This window comes from Pongo abelii, chromosome 12 (genome assembly GCF_028885655.2).
Source record: "Pongo abelii isolate AG06213 chromosome 12, NHGRI_mPonAbe1-v2.0_pri, whole genome shotgun sequence".
In the NCBI taxonomy this organism is placed as follows: Eukaryota; Metazoa; Chordata; class Mammalia; order Primates; family Hominidae; genus Pongo; species Pongo abelii.
Window position 1 is genome coordinate 38,233,436 of NC_071997.2, and position 16,206 is coordinate 38,249,641.

At 38.5% G+C, this 16,206-nt stretch overlaps 1 long non-coding RNA gene across 2 annotated transcripts in view; it reads right to left on the reverse strand.

The window, feature by feature from the left end:
- The window catches only part of LOC112132093 (uncharacterized), a 117,179-nt gene that overhangs the window by 24,682 nt on the left and 76,291 nt on the right, over nucleotides 1-16,206 (reverse strand). For both annotated transcript variants that reach the window (XR_008522269.1, XR_010136253.1), the window contains exons 2-4: nucleotides 14,136-14,260; nucleotides 4,899-4,987; nucleotides 4,677-4,796 (exon numbers count right to left, since the gene is read on the reverse strand). This is a non-coding gene — a long non-coding RNA (uncharacterized LOC112132093). The remainder of the gene's footprint in view (nucleotides 1-4,676; nucleotides 4,797-4,898; nucleotides 4,988-14,135; nucleotides 14,261-16,206) is intronic.

Genomic DNA, 16,206 nt, shown 5'->3' on the forward strand with positions numbered 1-16,206 from the left:
AGTGCAGCTGTATCTTTCCATAATAAACATCCAGGAATATGGAGAGAATTTCATTTCAATCAGTGTTGCCTTGAAAATCTCCCAAGGAGATTGATAACATGTAACTGAAGACTTTAAATTATTAATTGTTGTTGTGGGCTAAAATAAAATGTGAAATCAGGATGAAAGCCCACAGTGAAGCCAAGTTTACAGGGTGTATTACAAAATTATGAAAAACAGAAATACAGCATCAATAATTCAACACTATGGTAGATTAAGTGTGCAACCCATACCAGCAAGAAAAATCACACCCAGTTTCTGGCTTTTAGGGTTTTAGGAAAGCAATTTATTCTTTTTTTAATTGGAAAAGACAGCAGGGATATGTCCAGCTTAATCTTTCTCCTTTTGCCCTGGAAAGAAGGAGGACAAGGCAGAAGAAGCAGAGAATGTACAAGACACTGAGACGGTCATTTTTATCTTTCAAGAGGGCATTGAAAGATGTTAAAAGTCATCTTTTTTACATCTTTTTAACATGTCTGTTAAAAGTCAGACAGAAAGAAAAAAGGTATAGAAAATTCTGTCTACCCAGAAATAGAAATAGTCATTTTATCAGAAATAATACAACTGTTTGTGGATATTTATTTATTTATTTATTTATTTATTTATTTATTTATATTAGACAGAGTCTTGCTCTGTCTGTTGCCCAGGCTGGCGTGCAATGGCACAATCTCAGCTCACTGAAACCTCTGCCTCCTGGGTTCAAGGGATTCTCCTGTCTCAGCCTCCCAAGTAGCTGGGATTACAAGCATGTGCCACCATGCCATGCTAATTTTGTGTGTGTGTGTTCAGTAGAGACGGGATTTTGCCATGCTGCCCAGGGTGGTCTCGAACTCCTGAGCTCTGGCAATCTGCCCACCTTGGCCTCCCAAAGTGCTGGGATTACAGGCGTGAGCCACCACACTCGGCCAGTTTGTGGCTCTTTAAAGAGTAGAAGAAAACTGTGAGAAGTGGTTAGCAAGGACCCCTTATGTATTAATACAAATATTAAATATAAATATGAACATAAACATGTCTTCCTAAACATCCAAGGCTGCTAGGTACTTATGTTCTTTCCCACTGTCTGATTACACTGTGGGTTGGGACCTGACATCCTGTAGCAGCAAAGTTGAAAGCAGTGCAGCTTTGGTCTCCTACTAAACCAGCTACTTCTCTACTGAGGGCTTCACCATAATTCCCCCAGCACTCAACAGTGCCAGGGCCCAGAAACCACTTTCTTCCTCCTTCTGTGGACAAAGCCACAGAGAGCAAGCGGGTTAGAGACACAGTGAAAGTAATTTCTTCCACCCACAGCTGGTGAATGCTGGTTGAATATCTGTACACGAGTTTTGTATTGACATGCAGCACAGCTGGGCTCTGGGCCCCTTCTGAACTGACAGTCTTGGTGATCTCACTGCCTTCACTCATCAGCACTGTTCATGCTGCAAGGTCAGTAGCCTCATGCTCCCTAGAATTAGAAATTCTGCCCTAGCCTCTTCTTGGTTTATATATGCCTCAGACATGTTCTACACCATCTCCAAAATTGTAAACTCATTTTAAGGCAGACTTCTACCAGAGCCACTGGCATTATATTCTCATTAAATGAATGCCGAATACATAGCTACAGCCCCTTCAGAAGGCTTAGATCTATTATCTTATTTTGTTGCAGTGATATGGGAAACTCGAGGGACCACAATCAGAGGGTGATTGGTAGTGGTTTACCCTCTCTGATTTCAGTTTCTGCCTCTGTAACATGGAGGAGGTTGAAGTGGATACTTCCCAGGTCCTTCCTGAGCTATAGTCCTAGTTACTATGCCTAGAGGCATTCTGGAATGATTTGGGTCCCTGTGATGAGAGGCCAGAGAGCCAAGAGCATATTTTTCTAATTGGTTAAAGAAATTCTATATAGTAGATGTATTTCTGAATCCATCCATACAGCACTTACTATGGACCCACGTTCCAAGTACCTAACAAAATTTAACCTACTTATATTTTTATTTGCAGATACCGAAGATCCAAGGGATGAAAGTAAAAACCACAAACCATATCCAGCTGGTTCTGTTTCACCTAAATGGTCTTTTAAGGGGTTCAAATTTGAATGACACTGGATAAAATCCAGCCCTCCAGTAGAGCCCATTCCCCACCATCCAGTAATCATTCCCTGCCCAGTTCCTGTGTGCGTCTGTGATGAGAAATTATCTGCTGGGCACCTGGAAAGGAGTAGTGTAGGAGGATCTGACACAGTTTCTTACTAATAACTGGAGTATTTTCTTATTTTGCTTAGTGATATGGGAAATGAAACAATAAGGAGAATAAGGGATGGTGCCGTGGACAGTGACCAGGTCCAGAGACCAGGTTGAGACCAGCTAGGGAGACCAGAGTTTCAACAAAGTATGCTCAGAATTCATGTGCCTGATCAGTTTCTGTTTTTTACATAATATAATGAAAATATAAGGGACAACAGCTACAAAAAGAGAAGTTCCAATGTCAGCCACAGAACAGAAGTGAAGTCACTGTGAAGGAAATAGTATAGTTTATTCAATGCTATAGAAGACATTAAGCATGATGACTTTAAGGAAGGTATGAATATCATTCATGAATGAGGGGATTGGCCAGGAGTGTATAAATGGCACCCACCAATGAGGAGGGGGAAGACTGCATACCTTCTACCCAATGCATGCATTGAAATGGGATATGTTATAAAGGGGTATAAAAGAGTGCTGATTTGCAAGAATTAACAGGGAGCTAGGATAGTGCTAACCCTTCTTTTTACCCCTGTAGTTCATGGAAGAAAGAACAACCTTCTAATGAAGAGCTGGTATCAGTCACTTGTAACTCACTATAGACTAGAGACTGTGTTTCTTCTCTGAAGATATTTGCAAATTAAATTTAAGCCCTCTTTAGACCATGAAAGCTGGTAGGTTGTCTGTTGTGAATGGCAGCAAACCTGAAAATGCATCACTTGCACAATTCTGGAGACTCCCTTCCTGTTGGCTTCCAGAGCACTCTGGCCTCGTTTTCTTCACACCCTTGGAGCCTTTCCTGCTCACACTACTTTGAATAATTCTCTTCTTTCTCCCACAGCTGAATGTTGGGCTTTTCCAGAGATTTGCCACAGCTTTGTTGTCAGTAGCCCAATACAGGTTTTTGTCTTTGCAGTGCAAAGAAATTTGAAAGTGAGACTACAGTGAAAGTATAGAAGCTTTATTGTGGAGCAAAAGCAAGCATACACTCAGGAGAGCAGTGTGTGCATGTGTGCTCGAAAGAATGAGCTGTGCACAACATGGTCAGGATTCAAACACTATGTGGGTAAGCATAATGAAGTCACAGAGTATTCTATAATAAGGGGAAGGATTTTCTGGGAAATGGGTAGGCAATTCCCAGAATCGGGGGGTGCCACCCTTTTCTTGACTAAATGTGGTCAATCTGGTCATGGCATCAGGTGCATGATAAAAGTGAGAGGCTTCCCCATGGAAATTTTATGGTAATAGTGTCATACATTTTCTGATAAAATGGTCAGCAGTAGATCAAGATTTTGGCCATTTTGAATTTAACCAGTTGTGGTCAGTTTCATCTTTGCTACAATCTTACTTGTGCCTAAAGCACGATGACAGCAATCTCTCTACATTGTTACAACCTGTTGTAACAGTTCCTTTCTACTAGAGGGCAGGTCTTTGTGCTGACCTGTTTGGCCCAGTTTGTTTTGCTTTTAGCCACCTACAAGTAATTATGCCTGTTAACTGCTTGCCACAGCTTTCTATTCCTACTCCAGCCTGGGTGGTATCATCTATTCCTGTGGCTTCACTCATGTGCCAATGACATCCAGAGGCATCTATGATCCATAGTTCTCCAGACCCATGTGTCCAGCATCACCATGTAAATTCTTAATTTTGTATTATTTTTTTCTGGAGGATACATCCCCAAAGTTATAGAAACTTCTGAGCCTATAAAACCTGAATCAATTCTTTCTCTCCTTAGTGCTGGTCTCCGTCCCATGCAGCAAATCACCCTAATTAAATTCCTATTAATCTTATTCCCCAAATATCTCTCAAATACAAGAGGAATTCATCCCTGTGGCTACTGCTGTATGTCAGGCTCTCCTAATTCCTCCTAGAGTTGCTGCTAAAAGCCCAAAACCTGAGTCTCCATACCTCCTCCTGTCCCCTTCAATTCCATTCTCTACACTAAAGGTACTGTGAGTTTTCTGAAATTGAAATCTACCCATATCATGCCTCTAATAAAAATTATTTAATCCTTTTGGTCTTCAATATTGAATTTAATGCCTTGGCATAAAATACAAGGCCTTTGATGATCCAGGCATTGTCCATCTCTTGCCGCCCTATACACACCAGAAAACCTCAATTACTTGTAGTTCTCTAAACATACCACATCCTCTCACACCTCCAGGCAGTGCTTATGCTGGCCTTACCTGGTGCATCCTCACCCTTCCTGAACTGAACATGCCATCTTCCAAGTCCTGTGGCCCTACTCATCCTTCAATGACTCAGCTCAGACACCAAACCCTTCAGAAAGCTTACCCACTTCCCCACCTCCTAACACAAGCACCGTCTATCTGAAAGTATGTGCATTTTCTTAACTCTTATTATATCTTGAACATGTTTTAATAGCATTTATGCCATTCTGTGTAATTGTCTGCTTACCTGTCCACTCCCCCATAGCACTGTGATCTTATGGGAAGCAACCTTTTTCTTTTGTACATCTTCAGCACCTGACAAACTTTGGGAAGCAGTTTGGAACTTTACAAATGTCAACTGAATTGACTAAATGGAGAGAAACGGATGGAGAAAGATGCAAGTCACACTGTGTCTCTTCAAACTTTTCGCTTAATTCATCTTTTTTATAAATACAAGGATGACTCTTACCTGTTGTAACAGTGTCTGGAGGGATTCAATGCTTAGTGGATGGCAGAGAACATTCTAGTAGTTATCCCAGATGCTGGCATTGTAGTCTTCTGTAGGACCAAAAGTGGCATTAGTACATACATCTTTTCGCAAAGTCAAAGACCCTACTTCAGCAAGGATGAAATTCCACACAACAATTTACTCTTAAAAAGTGCAAACATGGAGTCTGTTCAGGCCAGTTATTCTGGAAAATCACACCTCTTTTCAGGAAAGAAGGGAGAAAAAGAGGAGTAACCAGCCAGATTGAGTAGTATAATATCATATTAGCTACTGGCTATTGAGGACTTGAAATGCTAGCCAGCTGAATGCAAAATATTTCATTAATAATTGTATTATTGATTACATGTTGAATTTTTAATATTTTTGATATATTGGGTTAAAGGAAATACTTTATTAAAAGTAATTTCACCTTTTATGTTACTTATTTCAATGTTACTTTATAAAACTTTAAAAATACATATATAGCTCCCAATATATTTCTATAGAATAGTGCTGATTTAGGAGCTAGAAAACATACTTTTGCTACTATGCTATTTCTATCTTTGGTAGCAAAGCTTTGGAGTTTATGAGAATGCATTCTTCTTCATTCAGAGAAGCCTTATTCTGTTCACTTTTCCAATTGAACTCAACCAAAATGTATTCATTCAAAACAGTGCCATCTACTGAGAGAAAACAGTAATAGTTTTGAAAGTAACCACTATTTGAGTCCCCGCATGGGAATTTCTCTCCTGCTCATATTTACAATTAAACAAAAATACAGCAAACCGAGAGTAAGATCATTGTATCAGCTGCCACATTTCAACCTCTGATGGTTGCATACATGCATCTGCCTTCTTTTTATGTCTCTTCATTTTAAATAGCACAGGACAGCAGAAGGCATGGCCAGTCCCCAGCTTAGACCACCTGGGCAGGCTGCATGCCTGGTTGATGATGAAGGGAGAGATGGAGGTCCCAAGCATTTTCTGTAAGAGATGCTACTTCTTAGTTGTGCTTTCTCTGTCCTGAGCAGATCCTCCTTTGGGGCATTATAGTGCTTGGAGCCTGCCTCTCTGGCTTAAGATAATTTTTAATGCTTCCAAGTGAAGTCTCCAAATCAATTTTTACTCTTGAACACATTCTAAACATCTTTAACCTTAACTGCAATTTCTTAGTGACCCCTTTGGAGCCTTTTCCTATAGCACATTAGCGGCATCTGCCCTGGAGGGTAGGGGGACAGAGGAATAGGGAACAAGGTGGTCCTTAGAGATATTTTGAGACTACCCACCTTCCTCCTCAAGCACATTCAAAACAATACTCAAAACAGAAGAGACTCTACATCAATCTTTGGAAATATATTTTCAGAAATTGCATCAGCTTTTAATTTTTCAGTGGCAAAACACTTTCCATTGACAACATTCCATATCTTAAAAGAGAATTACTAGTTAAGAACAACCAGATTGGTCTTATTAATAAAAAATTAATGCTAGCCATCTTGGCTAACTATATATGGATACCTGTGTGTGTATATGTATGTGTGCAAACATGGCTGTGCATACACACGTACACACACACTCCTTTCCACTCCCATCAACATGAAGCATTTCATTCTGTGAAATGGGATTACAGATGATTTTGCTAATTCCCGTCTTCATAATTTTCTATATTTCTCAATTTTCCACAATTAATGTGATTAACGTGTATTATGTTTGCAATTTTAAAAAAATTAAAAAAAAGGAGAAGAAAGAAAGAAAAAACAAAAGGAAGAAGTAGCGAGAGAAGAATGAGGGAGAGGTGGAGCAGAGACAGAGAGGGGAACAGATACAACGAGGGAAGGAGGAAAAGAGAGAGAGCACACTCAGCGAACTGCTAGCTCAAGCCTACACTAGTCAGAACGGGAAGTCAGTCATCCGAAAGCCCTTCTCTCAGACAGCTTAGAGGAAGCATTTAGGAAAATTCCGTAATGCACTTACATGCCATGTATCTGCTCTCTTATATCATCACTAAAGACATTCTCCCCAGAAGGAATGGGTAATAGTGTACACAGCAAAGATTATTATTTTTCTTTATACTCATTCAAAACAAAGGCTGTTTAGTTGCTTCTACTATTGCCAAACATAAGGTCTAGCCAGAAGCTCTTTTTTTTGGCATTGATTTTAATGCTGCTTCTCCAGCTCAGCCTTTGGATGCCCAAAGGTAATAATTCTTTTTAAAGACAACCACAAAATTAATATCCGAGCTCTGCATGGTTTCTTCCTACAAGGAGGCATACAGGGATGGTTGTATGGTCAATGAAAATCAATAATTTCAAGAATGATACTGACCTGCTAACAAGCGAACAGAATATCTAGGAGAAAGCAGGGTGCTCTCAAAATTCAAGCTACGTGTATGTGTTCCAGGTTTTAAAAAATGCACTTAATGCTAGAATCTTTACCATGCACTACGACCTGCTGCCTCTGGACTAGCTACATCAATATGAAGGACAAATATACATCCCAAGGAATGGCCAGTGACAGTCTCTCCAAACCCAGGATCAGACCTGTGGAATGAGCACCAATTTATGCTGATTGATGGCCTTTTGTCACTCTGTCTTAGAGGTTGTGCCCATTTGAAACTTCAAAATGGATGAAGTCAAACAGAACAGGCACTCCTGTTCAATGAAGCAGAGAGACAGGACCAAGAAGCCAATCATTCTGTCAAAAAAGAAAATGTTCCACCCAGAATAATCCATCAGGGTTTCAAACCTTCTGACACTTTTCATATCCAATGCATACAAAAATATCTGTGATGAATGCAGACAAAACAACTGATTGTGTTTCTTTTACATTAGTACATAAAACTTTAAAAAATAAATAATCCATGCAATCTTTTAACTCAGTAAGTACACTTGCAGGTAATTATACTTCGAAGTATTTATCATAAATACATAGAATTTTTTTCTAAAATTAAGGGGCTTGATAGACTATGGTTTGCAATTTTTTAAAATAGGAAATTGGTTATAAATTATGACTAGTTAAAATAATGTAACAACATGAAATCACTAAAGATTACATTGTAGATTATTTAAAATATATACAAATAATATAGTAATTTAAAAAAATTTCCAAACTGATATCAATGTTATATCACATATATGTATCAACATATGTAAGATATATAGATTTCATAACATATAGACATAGAAATTATATATATACATATATATAAACTACATGTACATCAAGAAAAAAAGCACTGACATAATACATACAAAAATGTTAATAATGAACATCCCAATAGTGGAATTACAGATGATGTTTTAGTTTTCCTATATATCTAGATTCCCCCAAATTACCAAGTTAACATATAATGTTTATATATGTAAAAATGTTCATAATTATAGTCTGTTAATTTTTGTTTCAGTATATACTTCTGTTTATTGGAGATAAGTATCTCTACTAAGGTCTAAGAAATACCATATGTAAACATATTTCTTATTATAACAATACTTTCCATGCCAAGGGTGGCCTGACCACCAAAGGGTTGTGGACTCATGCCCTTGTGTAAATAAAATATTAACAGAGCTCTACTTGGGGTTACAAAGCTGGTAAGGAAGGACACCTGTAATACTTTAACAGTATCAAAGAGAAGAGTTTATGAACATTACAACGCTCAAATAGATTTACACTATCAGTTACCATTAACAAGCAAATATCTCTTAATCACAATTGTATTAAGCATGAAAATTGGATACATCCAGGAATATGATTTCCAGAAGGCATGAATTTAAAGAGATAGAAAAAAGAAGTAATTTAAGCATGGAGTTGGAAATTCCCTCAATACATTTGTCTTTACCCCTTCATCCCAGTAGGCATGGCAGAAACAGAAATGCATAAAAATGCCTAGATTAATGTTTTCTCAATATAGTGGGGATGGGGGGAATTGGAAAGTTTACAGCTGTGGGAGCAATGCCTACCTTCAGTTGTGTCCAGGAAGCAATAAGATTTTCCTTGGTCAAAGAGTAACTTTACAAGTCTTAGACAAATTCCAAATAAAGTTTTGTTTCATGTTTCACTGATGAGAATTATAATGAATGAGCCTCTGAAATGTAAACTTGGGATGTTGTATATTGACTCCGATTTTTTAATGGATTGCTGGTTATTCTCCATTTGCATAGTTCCATTCTAGACCATTTGCCAATCTTTTCTATCTTTCTGTATTTCCTGGGAGGCTGATCTGCACAAAGGACATCACTAGGGCTCCCTTGCTGGTTGATTTCCAATTGGTTTCAGCCAGCGAGCAATCACCAAAAGACCAGAAGCCAGAAGATAGAGAGTAGGGCATTATTTCCTGCTTCCTCCTGTACCATGCCTCTGGTAGCAGCCATGACCTTTCACAACTGCAGCTGCCTCCAGGTGGCCCTTCTTCCATGGCTTCAGCTCCCACAGCAATTCCTCATGCCCCTCTGCTTTAGGGTTGTCAATCACTTATTCCCCTACGAGTCTCTAGGTGTCTAATCACTGCTCCAGAGAATGGAAGATCTTGCTAATATTATTTATAATTATATGCATATATGTATACATATTTTAACATAGTATATATTACTGATATATAAGGTATTAATATCTTATATAAATCATGTAATGTATATTCTTCTATAAATATGAAAATAAATATGGAACATATTCTCAAAGAAGACACTGTATATGTATATATGTATATACGTGTGTGTGTGTGTGTATGTGTATCTATATATGCATAGACAGAAAGAAAGAGAAAGACGGATGTACTACCTCAAAAATTTGGGATTTGTTGTTTAGCTCACATAGCTGGGAGTGGCTCTCACGATTTGGTTGTTTGATTAGTTGAAGCCTGCATCTGTGGTGGCCTGTAAGCACAGTTGAGATGGAAGCTTCCTTGGCATATTGTAAATTAAGGAAACTGGAGGCTTAAGTAGATGGACATGGGAGAGTGGACCTCTCATGTGCAACACACTTAGCTACCTCCTAACCTCACCCCATAGCAAAGCAAAGAGAAACAGATTAGGGAGAGTCTTCCCAGCGTCTCTGAAGAGCTCTGTGTGGCTATTCTATGTAGCCTTGAAATGATGATGAGAGATTTTGCTATTGATCTGGCTGTTCTGATTTCAATAGCAATGATGCTATCTCAGGGTGGCAGGGACCCAGTTGTGAGGCTTAATTATCAGAGACAAAGTTGGCTCAATTTCTGTGATAGACCACAGAGATACAGTAGCAATCGGAGGGTACTGACACTTAGAAATCTGTGGAGGCTTATTACTGGCTTCCTACGAATAAAATAGATGGGTTGGCAAAAATGATATGACTTGATTAATATAATCCAGAAATCACTATCTCTGATGGAAAAAAATACAACTTCACAGAGGTACTGGTATAAATCCATAGCCAGATCCCATACCTAAGCTAGTTTACAGATCCTGAGCCCCTTGAGTGAGGAGAGAGTCGAGGAACTACTGGGATAGTATCCTGAAACTTGGCCTCAAGTATGTGCTGTAAATCTCCCCAGTTCTTTCCCAGAGTAACCTGCGGCTATTTAAAGACTGACTGTGAATGAGAGATGCCCAGACCTTCAGGGGGTTCTTAGGTGTTAGCTCTGAATTGACACTAATCCTAAGAACACAATGGTTGAATGGTTACAGTGAGGATTTATGGAAAGACACTCAATAAAGAGTGTATCTAAATTTGTCTCACAGTGGCCTTGTAGACTGCCAGATCTATTTTATGGTATGTCCATGGTTTCTGCAGGTATAATTGGAATAAATGCATTTAGTACTGGCATTACTCCCACACTGATCCCCTGCAGTCTGGAGTAAAGACTACCATGGTAGAAAGGACCAAGTGGAGCTGTTGGACCTTCCTGTTCCACCTCTGGACAAACTGGTAAATCAAAAGCATTACTGTACTTCTGGGAGAAATAGCATAGCTTAGTGATACCATAAAGGACTTTTAAAATGCAAGAATGGTGAATCCGAATGACACTTAAGAATAGCTGTGATGGCCGGCTGCGGTGGTTCACACCTGTAATCCCAACACTTTGGGAGGCTGAAGTGGGCAGATCACCTGAGATTGGGAGTTCGAGACCAGCCTGACCAACATGGAGAAACCCTGTCTCTACTAAAAATGCAAAATTAGCCAGACATAGTGGCACATGTCTGTAATCCCATCTACTTGGGAGGCTGAGACAGAAGAATCACTTGAAGCTGGGAGGCAGAGGTTGCGGTGAGCCAAGGCTGTGCCATTGTACTCCAGCCTGGGTGAAAGAGTGAGACTCCGTCTCAAAAAAAAAAAAAAAAAAAAAGAATAGCTGTGAGTTGTTATAAATTTAGTCAAGCTGTGATTTAAAAGTCATGTATTTATTGAAGAGACCAACACAACCCCTAACACCTGGTATGCTAATATTTACTAGGAACACACTTTTCCCCTGACTCAATTAGTCAGTACAAGTAGAAGCAGTTTGCCTTCACCTGGCAGAGATGGCAGTACATCCTTACTGGCTAACTAGTCATTGGCTATGACAACTGTCCTCCTTTACCTTATATAGTGGGCAGACCTTGATCATCTGATCCAGTATGGTGAGTAAATTATATAGATAGCAACAGGAAATACCAAATAGCCCAGTTATCTTGTTGTAAGAGTGAGAAAAAATAACACATGAAATTCAAAGGCATAACTCATTAGTGAAGTTTCTAGAGATCAGCGGTCTTGGTTAAGCAGATTATAACCTCTAAAGTGAAAGAGTTGCTGCACTTAGCACTGACTATGAGAAATGTACATATTTGGACATATTTATAGTTGAACTCCACAGGAATAGAGATGGCAGCTATTATCAGGAGTATAGCTTGTGCAACTATCCTGAGACAGAAAAGAACTTGACTTGTACCAGGAATGGAGAAAAAAAACAGGGTGACCATAAAGTAGGTAGCAGAAAGGAAGGTGAGTATGTGATGAAGTTGAAGGGTTAGGATAAACCTGGATCCCAGGCCTCACAAGCTGCGGTAAAGACTTTTAATTTGATTCCAAGTGCAACTGCAGAGTTCTAAGCTGGGAGTGGGAGTGAGTGGGTCTGATGCAATTTGATTTGTGTTTGTAAACAGTGAGTCTAGCTGCAAAGAGAAGGATTGAAAGAAAAGATTAGGAAGATTAGAGGCACTAATTTGACAGAGGAAATAAAGGACATAATACTAGACTTGGTGTGTTGCCTTATTTATTGGTAAATTGTATAGGTGTGCTGCTATCATTAGCTAAAGTCTCAAGATAAGATATACTTAGAGCAGGAAGTATCAGCAATAATGGATGTAACTAACCTTGCATTTCTAATTTATTAGAATGGCATCTTGTCAGAACTAACCAAACTGTCATTAATTTTACCATGAGATGGCTGACATGGAAATCATACCAAGAGTGTAAGGGTCAAGTTGACCACTTTCTTATCTTTTGCTTGTGCTTGAATTACCAATATTCAACTATGTTTTGCTTGTTTGTTTTTGTAGAACTTTTTAAGTTGTTGTCTACTTTTTTAGGTTAGTTTAGGTAAAGGTGGTTACTATAACTCACAAATCCATTTGACTGGTTCCAAAAAATCTTCCATAAGTCACTATTCACCAAAAGCAAATGTCATGACAGGTGTGACAGCCCTACCAACATATAGGCCATGAGGAGGAATGCCAGCATTAAAGATAATAATGGCTAAGTTAGTTTTGCTTAAACAAAAATAAATGGAAATGAAAATTTCAATATATTCTTCCTCTAACTCTATGAATCTTCCATGCCCTGAAGTGTGCACACCCTGCTTTGGAGAAGACTGACTTAAACCAGAGGGATATTCAGTGGTAAGATGTTAAGGAGAGTTTAGAATATTGAGCAGAGATGGGTTCCATTTCCAGACCTCCTGGGAAAAACCCAGGAGCACTGGATAAACTAAGTAATAAACTCCCTTCATCAATTATCCTAAATCTTCCCCAATTCCTCAAAGTTTAGGGGATAAAAATCAAGAGCCTGCTTTCCATCTTTTTTTATACCAGGTGGCAACATAAATCCAGCTAAAGCAAAACACATAGTAAGATGCTCAGCTCACAATTCTTTGGGACTCGCAGCAGCATCTGAGGGAGAAAGGGGCACAATCCTACCTCCTCAGAGTTATCCAGCTAATGGGAAGGTGGATTATTAGCTGGACTTGAGAAGTTGTAAAGTAAAACACTAGAAAGCTAAATTTAAGTGAATAAACATTCTCCCACACTCAGTCTTTGCATTCAAAGACAGAGACACTAGCTAACCTACACTCTGAGGCAACTGGTTTCTGATAGCAAACAGTAGTTGCCATTTTTGAGTGCTTCTTCGGTAACAAATTGTGGGCTCTACACCTTAGGTGTACAGACTAATTCTCATTACACCTCTGCAAGTCATATTCATCTCACTTTCTGCAGAAAGAAGGTTGAAGTGAAATGGTCTAAGGTCATTATTTTGTCCAAAACATATTTATGAATGTCTACTAGTTGACAATACTTACTTATTTATTATTTTAAAAAGTAATATCAAGTGTATCTGTTGGCAACCATTATAATTCCAAGCAGAGATTGATTTGATGAGCAACCTGCCATCACACAGAAGTAAACAGCAGGGAGTCAAACTGGAACTGAGCTTTCTATTCCCTCTGGACCATTAGTCACACTTTCTACAAAATAATTATTGATGGAATCAGAAGTTTTGTATTATCTTTCTTAGCACAGTCTCAGTATTCAGCCACATTCCCTATTTCTTCACTTGAAAAGGCCAGAACATTAGAAAACTAGATGGTTCTTGGACAAATGTTGTGAAAATCACCACACACTGGAACCAAAGGCAAGACATAGAAAAATACAAGACACCAAAAGTGTGTGCAAGGCACTTTGAAAAGCAGTGCAGGGACTGCAAATGGCCACACAGACCAGCCTTCCACTTGCTGGCCCTATGACCTTACCAAGGCTTCTCTTCTTTCTCAACCTTGTTTTCTCATATAGAGGAAATAATCACACATAATTTAGCAGTGACGTCAGGTTTAAAGAAATGAAAAAACAGCAGCATATAGAGGTTAAGAGAGTTGTCTGGAGACAAACATCTTGGACTTCTATCCTGAGCATTGCTCCCTACCCCTGTGATCCTGGGTTAGTTAAACTTATCCTTCTGTTTAAGTTCCTTAATCTATAAAATGGGCAATGACATTACTCACCTTTAAGGTTCCATTGAGGATTACATGAGTAGACACATGAAAACTCTTACTGCAGTGCTTACCACATTGCTAATGTTCGGTAAATGTCAGCTGTGATGATGTTAATGATGATGATGATGAAGATTCTGAGAAAGAGCAAGAATAATGATTATCATATGTGAAGTGGTTAGAAGGCTGCAAATATATGTAATTCTTCCCATAATCAATGATCCACATCCAAAATCCCTCCTTAAGATTGAAACTCCAATGTAAGCCTTAAAATGGCAGCCCAATTACCCCAAATTGTAAAGATATTCCTGTAGAAGCCTAGCAATGTTTTCCAAGGACTATCAATGCCCTAAACCAGCTCATCTCAAACTTTTTAAAAAATAATCAAACTATTATATTCTTTAGTTGTGAGAGTGTTAGAAACCCAATGCTTTGGCTATAAAGTTTCATACAAAATAATCAAAACACTCCAGGAGCTAAAATATCACCAGATACTTTTATAGAGTTTGATGATGAGTGAGAAAGATCCATCTAGAAAGACCTATGAAAAATCATTACTATATTACACTCAACTGCTTTCATGCACCACCTACAGATGCTCAGGGAGAAGGAAATGACAGCTCTATGTAACATGATTTAAGCATTCCAGAGACTGTTGGCTTTGCCATGAAACATCAATTTCTTGGCACTTTCACATTACTTGCTCATGTTGTCATATTTTTGGAGAAAAATAACAAAATAGTTGGACCAAACAATAATATTTCTCAAACAAATTCACCTTCTGCCTTCTCTGGTGTATTTATGTTTACATGCTTGAAAGAGCCAATAGTCATTACTACATCCAGGCAATAATATTGAAACTGGAAATGTACTTGTATCTTTGCAATAAATCACAGAAGAGAGCTGCTCTCTTAGTAGTGAGACCTAAAGATGGTAAAATAAATAGATAACTTGTCTTCTGTGGGAAAACAAAAAGTTTGTGTATGTGTATATCTTGGATACTACCAAAAGATGTCTATTTTTTCTTCTTTTTATGTGTTATATTCAGGCTTCCTTACATTTCTATTTTGATAGGCAGAAATATATATTAACAGGTTGGAAAAATGATAAGTACAAACACAACAAAGAGCAGTAGTAATTTTCAAATTTGCTTATGCATCAAAATTACCTGGAGCATTTTTTAACACAGATTCCTGTGCGTGACCCCAAGAGTTTCTCATTCAACAGGCCTAAGACAAAACTGAGACCTTGTATTTCTAATCAGTTCCCATCCAGGTGAAACTGATGCTGCTAGATCAGGGACCACCATTTGAGAACCAATGATGGAGAAGAATGGTCACCAACCTTACTTGGTATCACAGAACGAGTGTTCTGGTCTTAACACTTCTGTTGTGACCCAAAGCACAATATTTAATTTCTCCAGATTAGTTTCTCAATGACGAAATGAGGAGTTTGCACAAGACAAGCTTCAAGATTTTTTTTCAACACCAATGAGCCATGAACGCAAAGCTTTCTCTGTGCCTTGTAGCCTCTGAAAGGCACCAGACTGATTCAGGTGCTGCTCCTCCATCATGCACAGGGATTCTGTCCTTGATTTGGTCTCCATCAATGGTTTGCAAAGGTTGTCAAAACCAGCAAGGGTAGTTAAATAGATGGCATCCTATTTCTAAAAAGTAAAATGTTTACAACTTGTTAGCTCTTCCTCCCATGCGTAGTAGAGAGAATACATCATCGGATTTGGCTTCAAATGAACATCCTTCGTAGTGTCTGTCTTAGTAGGAGAATTGACATAATAACAAAAATTAAAACTGATATATCAAATACTTACTATATGCCAAACACTATAAGGTCTTTATATACATTGTCATTTAGTCCTTATTGTAACCCCATAGGGCATTCAATATTATTATGCTCAATTTAGGCAGCAAAATGTACTCAGAATAGCCTTTCAATCCACTCGAAGTCACACATGGATCAAGCAGCAAAACTGAGATGCAAAATCAACCTAGTCTGATTTCAGATCTAGGGCCCCTGATCATGGTGAGAGTTTAAATTTTATTGCATATATATATATATATAATAT